Source organism: Balaenoptera physalus (assembly GCF_965194825.1).
Source record: "Balaenoptera physalus genome assembly, chromosome: X".
NCBI lineage: Eukaryota > Metazoa > Chordata > Mammalia > Artiodactyla > Balaenopteridae > Balaenoptera > Balaenoptera physalus.
The window spans coordinates 43,632,671-43,645,849 of NC_138903.1; the positions used below are offsets into that span (position 1 = coordinate 43,632,671).

The window sequence follows — 13,179 nt, forward strand, 5'->3', positions numbered from 1 at the left end:
AGATAAACAAAATTGATAAGCCATTAGCCAGACTCATCAAGAAGAAGAGGGAGAGGACTCAAATCAATAAAATCAGAAATGAAAAAGGAGAAGTTACAACAGACACAGCAGAAATACAAAGCATCCTAAGAGACTACTACAAGCAACTCTATGCCAATAAAATCGACTACCTGGAAGAAATGGACAAATTCTTAGAAAGGTATAACCTTCCAAGGCTAAACCAGAAAGAAATATAAAATACCAACAGACCAATCACAAGTAATGAAATTGAAACTGTGTTTAAAAATCTTCCAACAAACAAAAGTCCAGGATGAGATGGCTTCATATGTGAATTCTATCAAACATTTAGAGAAGAGCTAAGACCCATCCTTCTCAAACTCTTCCAAAAAATTGTGGAGGAAGGAACACTCCCAAACTCATTCTATGAGGCCCCCATCACCCTGATACCAAAACCAGACAAAGATACTACAAAAAAAGAAAATTACAGACCAATATCACTGATGAATATAGATGCAAAAATTCTCAACAAAATACTAGCAAACAGAATCCAACACCACATTAAAAGGATCATACACCATGATCAAGTGGGATTTATCCCAGGGATGCAAGGATTCTTCAATATACGCCAATCAATCAATGTGATACACCATATTAACAAATGGGAGAATAAAAACCATATGATCATCTCAATAGATGCAGAAAAAGCCTTTTGACAAAATTCAACACCCATTTATGATAAAAACTCTCCAGAAAGTGGGCATAGAGGGCACCTACCTCAACATAATAAAGGCCATATATGACAAACCCACAGTAAACATCATTCTCAATGGTGAAAAACTGAAAGCATTTCCTCTAAGATCAGGAACAAGACAATGATGTCCACCCTCACCACTATTATTCAAAATAGTTTTGGAAGTCCTAGCCATGGCAATCAGAGAAGAAGAAGAAATAAAAGGAATACAAACAACAGACACAAAAGACCTGTATGCAGAAAACTATAAGACACTGATGAAAGAAATTAAAGATTATACCAACAGATGGAGAGATATACCATGTTCTTGGATTGGAAGAATCAATATTGTGAAAATGACTATACTACCTAAAGCAATCTACAGATTCAATGCAATCCCTATCAAACTACCAATGGCATTTTTTACAGAACTAGAACAAAAAATCTTAAAATTTGTATGGAGACACAAAAGACCCCGAACAGCCAAAGCAGTCTTGAGCGAAAAAAAACGGAGCCGGAGGAATCAGACTCCCTGACTTCAGACTATACTACAAAGCTACAGTAATCAAGACAATATGGTACTGGCTCAAAAACAGAAACATAGATCAATGGAACAAGATAGAAAGCTCAGAGATAAACCCACGCACTTATGGTCAAGTAATCTATGACAAAGGAGGCAAGGATATACAATGGAGAAAAGACAGTCTCTTCAGTAAGTGGTGCTGGGAAAACTGGACAGCTACATGTAAAAGAATGAAATTAGAACACTCCCTAACACCATACACAAAAATAAACTCAAAATGGATTCAAGACCTAAATGTAAGACTGGACACTATAAAATTCTTAGTGGAGAACATAGGAAGAACACTCTTTGACATAAATCACAGCAAGATCTTTTTTGATCCAGCTCCTAGAGTAATGGAAATAAAAACAAGAATAAACAAATGGGACCTAATGAAACTTCAAAGCTTTTGCACAGCAAAGGAAACCATAAACAAGATGAAAAGACAAGGGAGGGTGGGAGGGAGGGAGATGCAAGAGGGAAGAGATATGGGAACATATGTATATGTATAACTGATTCACTTTGTTATAAAGAAGAAACTAACACACCATTGTAAAGCAATTATACTCCAATAAAGATGTTTAAAAAAAAAAAGATGAAAAGACAACCCTCAGAATGGGAGAAAATATTTGCAAACGAATCAATGGACAAGGGATTAATCTCCAAAATGTATAAACAGCTCATGCAGCTCAATATTAAAGAAACAAACAACCCAATCCAAAAATGGGCAGAAGACCTAAGTAGACATTTCTCCAAAGAAGACATACAGATGGCCAAGAAGCAAATGAAAAGCTGCTCAACATCACTAATTATTAGAGAAATGCAAATCAAAACTATAATGAGGTATCACCTCACACCAGTTAGAATGGGCATCATCAGAAAATCTACAAACAACAAATGCTGGAGAGGGTGTGGAGAAAAGGGAACCCTCTTGCACTGTTGGTGGGAATGTAAATTGATACAGTCACTATGGAGAACAGTATGGAGGTTCCTTAAAAAACTGAAAATAGAATTACCATATGATCCAGCAATCCCACTACTGGGCATATACCCAGAGAAAACCATATTTCAAAAAGACACATGCGCCCCAATGTTCATTGCAGCACTATTTACAATAGCCAGTTCATGGAAGCAACCTGGATGCCCATCGACAGACGAATGGATAAAGAAGAAGTGGTACATATATACAACGGAATATTACTCAGCCATAAAAAGGAACGAAATTGAGTCATTTGTTGAGGCGTGGATGGATCTAGAGACTGTCATACAGAGTGAAGTAAGTCAGAAAGAGAAAAACAAATATCGTATATTAACACATGTATGTGGAACCTAGAAAAATGGTACAGATGAACCGGTTTGCAGGGCAGAAGTTGAGACACAGATGTAGAGAACAAACGTATGGACACCAAGGGGGGAAAGCAGCGGGGTGGTGGTGGTGGTGGTGGTGTGCTGAATTGGGCGATTGAGATTGACATGTATACAGTCATGTGTATAAAATTGATGACTAATAAGGACCTGCTGTATAAAAAAAAATAAAATTCAAAAATTAAAAAAAATATGTACAATAATATCAAGAAATATGAAATACTTAGGGATAAATCTGACAAAAGATTTAACCTTTTTTTCTTCAGTACAAAACTTATACACCGAAGACTACAAGAACTGCTGAGACAAATTAAGGAAGACCTGTATAAATGGACCTTGTTCATGGGTTGGAAGGCTAAATATTATTAACATGTTAGTTCTTCCCAAATTGATCTATAGATTTGATCCAATCCCAGTAGGCTCTTTTGTAGTAGAAATTGACAAAAAAATTCTAAAATTCATATGGAAATGTAAAAGACCTAGAATAGCCAAAGCAACTCAGCAAAAGCATAACAAAGTTGCAGGGCTAATCCTACCTGATTTCAAGAATCATTATAGGACTTCCCTGGTGGTGCAGTGGTTAAGAATCCACCTGCCAATGCAGGAGACACAGGTTCAAGCCCTGCCAGGAAGATCCCACATGCCACAGAGCAACTAAACCCGTGCACTACAAATATTGAGCGTGCGCTCTAGAGCCCACGAGCCACAACTACTGAGCCCCCACGCCTAGAGCCCATGCTTCGCAACAGGGGAAGCCACCACGATGAGAAGCCCGCGCACCGCAATGAAGAGTAGCCCCTGCTCTCCGCAACTAGAGATAGCCTGCGCGCAGCAACAAAGACCCAACGCAGCCGAAAATAAATTAATTAATTTTAAAAAAAGAATCATTATAAAGCTATAGTTATCGGTACAGCATGATACTGGCATACAGATAGACAAATATATCAATAGAACAAAACAGAGTCCAGAAATCAATCCAAAAATATGTGGACAACAGATCTTTTTCTTTTCTTTGTGGTGGATAACTAATTTTCGAAAAAGCGGAAAGCAATGCAGTGGAGGAAGGGTAGTCTCTTCAACAAATGGTGCTGTAACAGTTGGATATCCATACCCAAAAGAATGAGCCTGGATCCATACCTCCCACCACACACAAAAATTAATTCAAAATAGATTAAAGACCTAAACATATAATCTAAAACTATAAAACTTCTAGAAAACCTTTTTGATCTTGGATTAGGCGAATATTTCTTAGATATGACATCAAAAGGACAATCCAGAAAGAACAAATTCATAAATTTGACTTCATCAAAATTGAACATTTCTGCTTTTCAAAAGACATTAAGAGAATGAAAAGACAAGCCACAGACTGGGAGAAAATACTTGCAAAGCACGTATCTGATAAAGTATCTGTATCTAGAATATATAAGAACTGCTTTTTTTTTTTTTAAGATTTTTAGAAATTTCATGTAATGTCTGAAACATTTATAGTAACATATTTCCATACATATTTCCATACAAATACAAATATAAGATTTTTAGAAATTTCATGTAATGTCTGAAACATTTATAGTAACATATTTCCATACAAATAACCCAATGAAAGTTTAGTATTAGTTGTTTTGTTTGTTTTTTTATACTGCAGGTTCTTATTAGGCATCAATTTTATACACATCAGTGTATACATGTCAATCCCAATCGCCCAATTCAGCACACCACCATCCCCACCCCACCGCAGTTTTCCCCCCTTGGTGTCCATATGTCCATTCTCTACATCTGTGTCTCAACTTCTGCCCTGCAAACTGGCTCATCTGTACCATTTTTCTAGGTTCCACATACATGCATTAATATACGATATTTGTTTTTCTCTTTCTGACTTACTTCACTCTGTATGACAGTCTCTAGATCCATCCACGCCTCAACAAATGACTCAATTTCGTTCCTTTTTATGGCTGAGTAATATTCCATTGTATATATGTACCACTTCTTCTTTATCCATTCGTCTGTCGATGGGCATTTAGGTTGCTTCCATGACCTGGCTATTGTAAATAGTGCTGCAATGAACATTGGGGCGCATGTGTCTTTTTGAATTATGGTTTTCTCTGGGTATATGCCCAGTAGTGGGATTGCTGGATCATATGGTAATTCTATTTTCAGTTTTTTAAGGAACCTCCATACTGTTCTCCATAGTGACTGTATCAATTTACATTCCCACCAACAGTGCAAGAGGGTTCCCTTTTCTCCACACCCTCTCCAGCATTTGTTGTTTGTAGATTTTCTGATGATGCCCATTCTAACAGGAGTGAGGTGATACCTCATTGTAGTTTTGATTTGCATTTCTCTAATAATTAGTGATGTTGAGCAGCTTTTCATGTGCTTCGTGGCCGTCTGTATGTCTTCTTTGGAGAAATGTCTACTTAGGTCTTCTGCCCATTTTTGGATTGGGGTGTTTGTTTCTTTAATATTGAGCTGAATGAGCTGTTTATATATTTTGGAGATTAATCCTTTGTCCGTTGATTCATTTGCAAATATTTTCTCCCATTCTGAGGGTTGTCTTTTCGTCTTGTTTATGGTTTCCTTTGCTGTGCAAAAGCTTTGAAGTTTCATTAGGTCCCACTTGTTTATTTTTGTTTTTATTTCCATTACTCTAGGAGGTGGATCAAAAAAGATCTTGCTGTGATTTATGTCAAAGAGTGTTCTTCCTATGTTTTCCTCTAAGAGTTTTATAGTGTCCAGGCTTATATTTAGGTCTCTAATCCATTTTGAGTTTATTTTTGTGTCTGGTGTTAGGGAGTATTCTAATTTCATTCTTTTACATGTAGCTGTCCAGTTTTCCCAGCACCACTTATTGAAGAGACTGTCTTTTCTCCATTGTATATCTTTGCCTCCTTTGTCATAGATTACTTGACCATAGGTGCGTGGGTTAATCTCTGGGCTTTCTATCTTATTCCATTGATCTATGTTTCTGTTTTTGTGCCAGTACCATATTGTCTTGATTACTGTAGCTTTGTAGTATAGTCTGAAGTCAGGGAGTCTGATTCCTCCAGCTCCATTTTTTTCCCTCAAGACTGCTTTGGCTATTTGGGGTCTTTTGTGTCTCCATACAAATTTTAAGATGATTTGTTCTAGCTCCGTAAAAAATGCCATTGGTAATTTGATAGGGATTGCATTGAATCTGTAGATTGCTTTGGATAGTATACTCATTTTCACAATGTTGATTCTTCTAATCCAAGAACATGGTATATCTCTCCATCTGTTGGTATCATCTTTAATTTCTTTCATCAGTGCCTTATAGTTTTCTGCATACAGGTCTTTTGTCTCCCTAGGTAGGTTTATTCCTAGGTATTTTATTCTTTTTGTTGCAGTGGTAAATGGGAGTGTTTCCATAATTTCTCTTTCAGATTTTTCATCATTAGTGTATAGGAATGCAAGAGATTTCTGTGCATTAATTTTGTATCCTGCAACTTTACCATATTCATTAATTAGCTCTAGCAGTTTTCTGGTGGCAGTTTTAGGATTCTCTATGTATAGTATCATGTCATCCGCAAACAGTGACAGTTTTACTTCTTCTTTTCCGATTTGTACTCCTTTTATTTCTTTTTCTTCTCTGATTGCCGTGGCTAGGACTTCCAGAACTATGTTGAATAATAGTGGTGAGAGTGGACATCCTTGTCTCGTTCCTGATCTTAGAGGAAATGCTTTCAGTTTTTCACCATTGAGAATGATGTTTGCTGTGGGGTTGTCCTATATGGCCTTTATTATGTTGAGGTAGGTTCCCTCTATGCCCACTTTCTGGAGAGTTTTTAGCATAAATGGGTGTTCAATTTTGTCAAAAGCTTTTTCTGCATCTATTGAGATGATCATATGGTTTTTATTCTTCAATTTGTTAATATGGTGTATCACATTGATTGATTTGCATATATTGAAGAATCCTTGCATCCCTGGGATAAATCCCACTTGATCGTGGTGTATGATCCTCTTAATGTGTTGTTGGATTCTGTTTGCTAGTATTTTGTTGAGGATTTTTGCATCTATATTCATCAGTGATATTGGTCTGTAATTTTCTTTTTTTGTAGTGTCTTTGTCTGGTTTTGGTATCAGGGTGATGGTGGCCTCATAGAATGAGTTTGGGAGTGTTCCTTCCTCTGCAATTTTTTGGAAGAGTTTGAGAAGGATGGGTGTTAGCTCTTCTCTAAATGTTTGATAGAATTCACCTGTGAAGCCATCTCATCCTGGACTTTTGTTTGTTGGAAGATTTTTAATCACAGTTTCAATTTCATTACTTGTGATTGGTCTGTTCATATTTTCTGTTTCTTCCTGGTTCAGTCTTGGAAGGTTATACCTTTCTAACAATTTGTCCATTTCTTCCAGGTTGTCCATTTTATTGGCATAAAGTTGCTTGTAGTAGTCTCTTAGGATGCTTTGTATTTCTGCTGTGTCTGTTGTAACTTCTCCTTTTTCATTTCTGATTTTATTGAGTTGAGTCCTCTCCCTCTTTTTCTTGATGAGTCTGGCTAATGGCTTATCAATTTTGTTTATCTTCTCAAAGAACCAACTTTTAGTTTTATTGATCTTTGCTATTGTTTTCTTTGTTTCTATTTCATTTATTTCTGCTCTGATCTTTATGATTTCTTTCCTTCTGCTAACTTTGGGTTTTGTTTGTTCTTCTTTCTCTAATTTCTTTAGGTGTAAGGTTAGATTGTTTACTTGAGATTTTTCTTGTTTCTTTAGGTAGGCTTGTATAGCTATAAACTTCCCTCTTAGAACTGCTTTTGCTGCATTCCATAGGTTTTGGGTCGTCGTGTTTTCATTGTCATTTGTCTCTAGGTATTTTTTTATTTCTTCTTTGATTTCTTTAGTGATCTCTTGGTTATTTAGTAACGTATTGTTTAGCCTCCATGTGTTTGTCTTTTTTACGTTTTTTTCCCTGTAATTCATTTCTAATCTCATAGCGTTGTGGTCAGAAAAGATGCTTGATATGATTTCAATTTTCTTAAATTTACTGAGGCTTGATTTGTGACCCAAGATGTGATCTATCCTGGAGAATGTTCCGTGCGCACTTGAGAAGAACGTGTAATCTGCTGTTTTTGGATGGAATGTCCTATAAATATCAATTAAATCTATCTGGTCTATTGTGTCATTTAAAGCTTCTGTTTCCTTATTTATTTTCATTTTGGATGATCTGTCCATTGGTGTAAGTGAGGTGTTAAAGTCCCCCACTATTATTGTGTTACTGTCGATTTCCTCTTTTATAGCTGTTAGCAGTTGCCTTATGTATTGAGGTGCTCTTATGTTGGGTGTATATATACTTATAATTGTTATATCTTCTTCTTGGATTGATCCCCTGATCATTATGTAGTCCTTCCTTGTCTCTTGTAACATTCTTTATTTTAAAGTCTATTTTATCTGATATGAGTATAGCTACTCCAGCTTTCTTTTGATTTCCATTTGCATGGAATATCTTTTTCCATCCCCTCACTTTCAGTCTGTATGTGTCCCTAGGTCTAAAGTGGGTCTCTTGTAGACAGCATATAGATGGGTCTTGTTTTTGTATCCATTCAGCCAGTCTATGTCTTTTGGTTGGGGCATTTAATCCATTCACGTTTAAGGTAATTATCGATATGTATGTTCCTATGACCATTTTCTTAATTGTTTTGGGTTTGTTTTTGTAGGTCCTTTTCTTCTCTTGTGTTTCCCACTTAGAGAAGTTCCTTTAGCATTTGTTGTAGAGCTGGTTTGGTGGTGCTGAATTCTCTTAGCTTTTGCTTGTCTGTAAAGCTTTTGATTTCTCCATCAAATCTAAATGAGATCCTTGCCGGGTAGAGTAATCTTGGTTGTAGGTTCTTCCCTTTCATCACTTTAAGTATATCATGCCACTCCCTTCTGGCTTGCCGAGTTTCTGCTGAGAAATCAGCTGTTAACCTTATGGGAGTTCCCTTGTATGTTATTTGTCATTTTTCCCTTGCTGCTTTCAATAATTTTTCTTTGTCTTTAATTTTTGCCACTTTGATTACTATGTGTCTCGGCGTGTTTCTCCTTGGGTTTATTCTGTATGGGACTCTCTGCACTTCCTGGACTTGGGTGGCTATTTCCTTTCCCATGTTAGGGAAGTTTTCGACTATAATCTCTTCAAATATTTTCTCTGGTCCTTTCTCTCTCTCTTCTCCTTCTGGGACCCCTATAATGCGAATGTTGTTGCGTTTAATGTTGTCCCAGAGGTCTCTTAGGCTGTCTTCATTTCTTTTCATTCTTTTTTCTTTAGTCTGTTCCGCAGCAGTGAATTCCACCATTCTGTCTTCCAGGTCACTTATCCGTTCTTCTGCCTCAGTTATTCTGCTATTGATTCCTTCTAGTGTAGTTTTCATTTCAGTTATTGTATTGGTCATCTTTGTTTGTTTGTTCTTTAATTCTTCTAGGTCTTTGTTAAACATTTCTTGCATCTTCTCGATCTTTGCCTCCATTCTTATTCCGAGGTCCTGGATCATCTTCACTATCATTATTCTGAATTCTTTTTCTGGAAGGTTGCCTATCTCCACTTCATTTAGTTGTTTTTCTGGGGTTTTTTCTTGTTCCTTCATCTGGTACATAGCCCTCTGCCTTTTCATCTTCTCTATCTTTCTGTAACTGTGGTTTTTGGTCCACAGGCTGCAGGATTGTAGTTTTTCTTGCTTCTGCTGTCTGCCCTCTGGTGGTTGAGGCTATCAAGAACTGCTTTTTGAAAACAGTTTATTAATAGGATATGGCAAAAACAAAAGGGGTGGTGTATCTGTAATTTTCATAAAGATTCTTAAAGCGCTTTTTTTAAAATAAATGTTTGCTTATTTTTTATTTATTTATTTATTTATTTATGGCTGTGTTGGGTCTTCGTTTCTGTGCGAGGGCTTTCTCTAGTTGTGGCAAGCGGGGACCACGCTTCATCGCGGTGCGTGGGCCTCTCACTATCGCGGCCTCTCTTGTTGCAGAGCACAGGCTCCAGATGCGCAGGCTCAGTAATTGTGGCTCACGGGCCCAGCTGCTCCGCGGCATGTGGGATCTTCCTAAACCAGGGCTCGAACCCGTGTCCTCTGCATTGGCAGGCAGATTCTCAACCACTGCGCCACCAGGGAAGCCCAAAAGCGCTTTTTTTAAAAAGAATCAGCTTTATTTTTTTAGAGCAGTTTTAGATTCATAACAAAACTGAGTAGAAAATACACCCCTGCCCTTACCTCCATGCACATCTTCCCCCACTATTGACATCTCGCACCATGGTGGTACATTTATTACAATCAGTGAACCTACATTTATTGACAATAGTACATCATTGTCACCAAAAGTCCCTAGTTTACATTAGGGTTCACGCTTTGTGTTGCACATTCTGTGGGTTTTCACAAATGTATGACACGTGTTGACCATTAGATTAGCATACAAAGTAGTTTCATTGCTGTAAAATCCTCTGTGCTCTGCCTATTCATCCCTCCCTTACTCTCTAACTCCTGGCAACCACTTTTTACTGTCTCCATAGTATTGACCTTTCCAGAATGAATGTCATATTGTTGGAAACATTCAGTATGTAGCATTTTCAGATTGATTTCTTTCACTTAGTAATATGCATTTAAGTTTCCTTTCATGGCTATATAGCTCATTTCTTTTTAGCACTGAATAATATTCTATTGTCTGGATGTACCACAGTTTATTTATCCATTCACCTACTGAAGGACAATTGTGGTTGCTTCCAAGTTTTGGCACTTATGAAAAAAGCTGCTATAAATATCCATGTGCACGTTTTTGTGTGGATATGTTTTCAGCTCCTTTGGGTAAATATCAAGGAGCGTGATTGCTGGATCATATGGTAAGAGTATGTTTAGTTTTTTAAGAAATGGCCAGATGGTCTTCCAGAGTGGCTGTACCATTTTGCATTCCTACCAGCAATGAATGAAAGTTCCTGTTGTTCCACATCCTCACCGGTATTTGGTATTGTCAGTGTGTTGGATTTTTGCCATTCTTATAGGTGTGTAGTGGTAGCTCGTTGTTTTATTTTTTTTTTCATTGTTTTTTTTAATTTGCAATTCCCCAAGGACTTAAAGCACTTTTGAAGACAAGGATGGGATGAGGTTATAAGGAAAATCAGTACTACCAAAAGATTAGTGAGCAGAGTTGTGGCATTTAGTCCTCTTCTGAGATGCTGTGGGGGAACAGGATATATTTAGTGCCTCTCCTCTTTAGCTGGTGGTGTCTGTTTTTAGACAATAACTCTTCCAGAGAAGTGGTTAAAGATCGGGGGTGGGGTGGGGTGGGGTGTGGAAGTCAGGTGCTGAGGGTGCCTCCGAGGCCTGGGAAGGAACTTGCTTCCCAAGTTTGAGGCAATGCCTCAAAGTACCCCACTGGCACTGACAGAGAAGTAAGCCTTCCAGGAAGTTCCAGTAGCCCCCTGGGCAGCCAGTGGGAGAGTCATTTCCCGACAGTGGAAATCAGCCAGACTGACCAAAGCACTTGAGGGGCAGCTGTATTTAATGTGGCTGTGGGGGTGGGGGTGGCATCAGCAGGCAGTCTCTGGCAGCGGCTGCATGAAGACTTATGATTGTCACCTCAGTCAGAACATTGCATGTGGCCCTCAAAGCACCATAGTACCTCTCGGACCTGACCTACTACGTCCCCTCTCCCTCATTTACTCCCCTGCAGCCACACTGGCTTCACTATTCCTCAAACACACCAGCATTGGTGCCACCACAGGGCCTTTGCACTTTGTGTTTCCCGACTCAGACCACTCTCCAGATAGCTGCATGACTCTCCCTCACTTCTTCATATATTTGCTCAAATGTCACCTTTGTAGTAAAGCCTTCCCTGGCCATCCTGTGAATACTGCCCACTCTGGATCCCCTTTACCCTGCTGTACTTTCTCCCTGCTCCCCCGCCACCAGCCCCATGGCTGTTAGCATCTTCTAACATACTGGATAATTTACTTCTTATGCTTATTGTCTCTCAGCCCCACTGGAATGTCAGCTCCACAAGGACAAGGATCTTTGTTTTGTTCATGGTGTTTTTTAAATCTTCAGTAGCTAGAATCATGCCTGGCATAGAATGGAGACTCAATACTTGTTGAATGAATGATTTACCCTTTACTGTATCCCTAGCATGCAGAATAGTATCTGGCATACAGTAGGGGTTCAACAGATGCCTGCTGAATGAATTGGAGCAATAGGGGTAACCTGGTGAGGACGTAGCTTTCCAAGTTGTTGGATACTTTCTCTCTCTGCTTGATGCTACAAACATAGAGATTAAGAGGCCCCAGTGTGGGAGTGGAGGGGAGCATTCCCCGGCTGAGGAAGCAACGTCAGAAATGAAGGGCCTACCTGTATATTTCTGCCACCAAACTCAGCCCCACGCAGTAGTCCCAATCACCCAAATAATACACTTCTCTCTCAAAAGGCAGAGAAGTTGCTTCTTGAGTCTGCTGCCACACATTCCTGGTTCAGTGCCTGGACAGTTTTTTAACAGAGGTTGCACCCTGCCAGGGAAACTTCTGGAGACTTGGCAGAAGAGGCAGATGCTTTTTCACCCACATCTTGCTCAGACCCTGTGATGTGGAAGAAGCCAGTCTGGACAAATTGTACGGGTCATGGTCCCCGGCTTGTGAGTGGTCTGTGGAGAGTTCATGGGCTCACAGAAGCTGTCGTTGCAGTAACCACTGCCGAAGGGGCAACACTGGCAGCAAGCACAGCAGCCGAGAAAACTGCACAGACTCAAAGGGTATTTGTACACAGTGAACAAGGGGCAGATTGGGAAAGCTTCCTGATATTGTCTACGCTTCCTGGAATGTAAGGAGCCCTGTCCTCAAACTGAGGGATCAGGAGGGATCCTCTCAGGGGAAGCATGTAAAGCCCCAATGATCTGCCCCGGGGGGACCAGGTGCTCTGCCGAGGGCTAGGCCTTCTGGACACAGGGCCATATGCAAGAACTTCAGGCCCCATTTCCAAAGGCAGGCTCAGGAGAAACATTAACTCCAGGAAATCAGATCTGATGAAAGATCTGTTTTAAGTGTCATGGCGCACAGAGGAGATGGAGGGATTTGTCTGAAACTGCCAGGTTATGCCACATTGCAGGGCAGACACATGGGACCAGGGCGATTCCCCGAGGAGCTTTCTGTCCTTCTCAAGGGCATTACCAAGATGGATTTATTATGATTTGGAGAAAGGAGGCGGCCTTCTTGACTGGGTGAAGCACGTAACAGCATAGGAAAGTGATTTCTGGGTGTGCCAAATAGGGAACCTCTAGAACTCCCAACCGTTCCCAAGATTTTTTTAAAAATATTTATTTATTTATTTATTTATTTATTTTTAAATTTAATTTATTTTATTTTTGGCTGCGTTGGGTCTTCATTGCTGCGTGCGGGCTTCCTCTAGTTGCGGTGAGCGGGGGCTACTCTTCATTGCGGTGCGTGAGCTTCTCATTGTGGTGGCTTCTCTTGTTGTGGAGCACAGCCTCTAGGCACGTGGGCTTCAGTAGTTGTGGCACGCGGGCTCTAGAACACAGGCTCAGTAGTTGTGGC

General features: G+C 39.4%; 1 protein-coding gene across 3 annotated transcripts in view; it reads right to left on the reverse strand.

The window, feature by feature from the left end:
- The window catches only part of GPKOW (G-patch domain and KOW motifs), a 58,724-nt gene that overhangs the window by 17,592 nt on the left and 27,953 nt on the right, over positions 1–13,179 (reverse strand). The window lies entirely within an intron of this gene.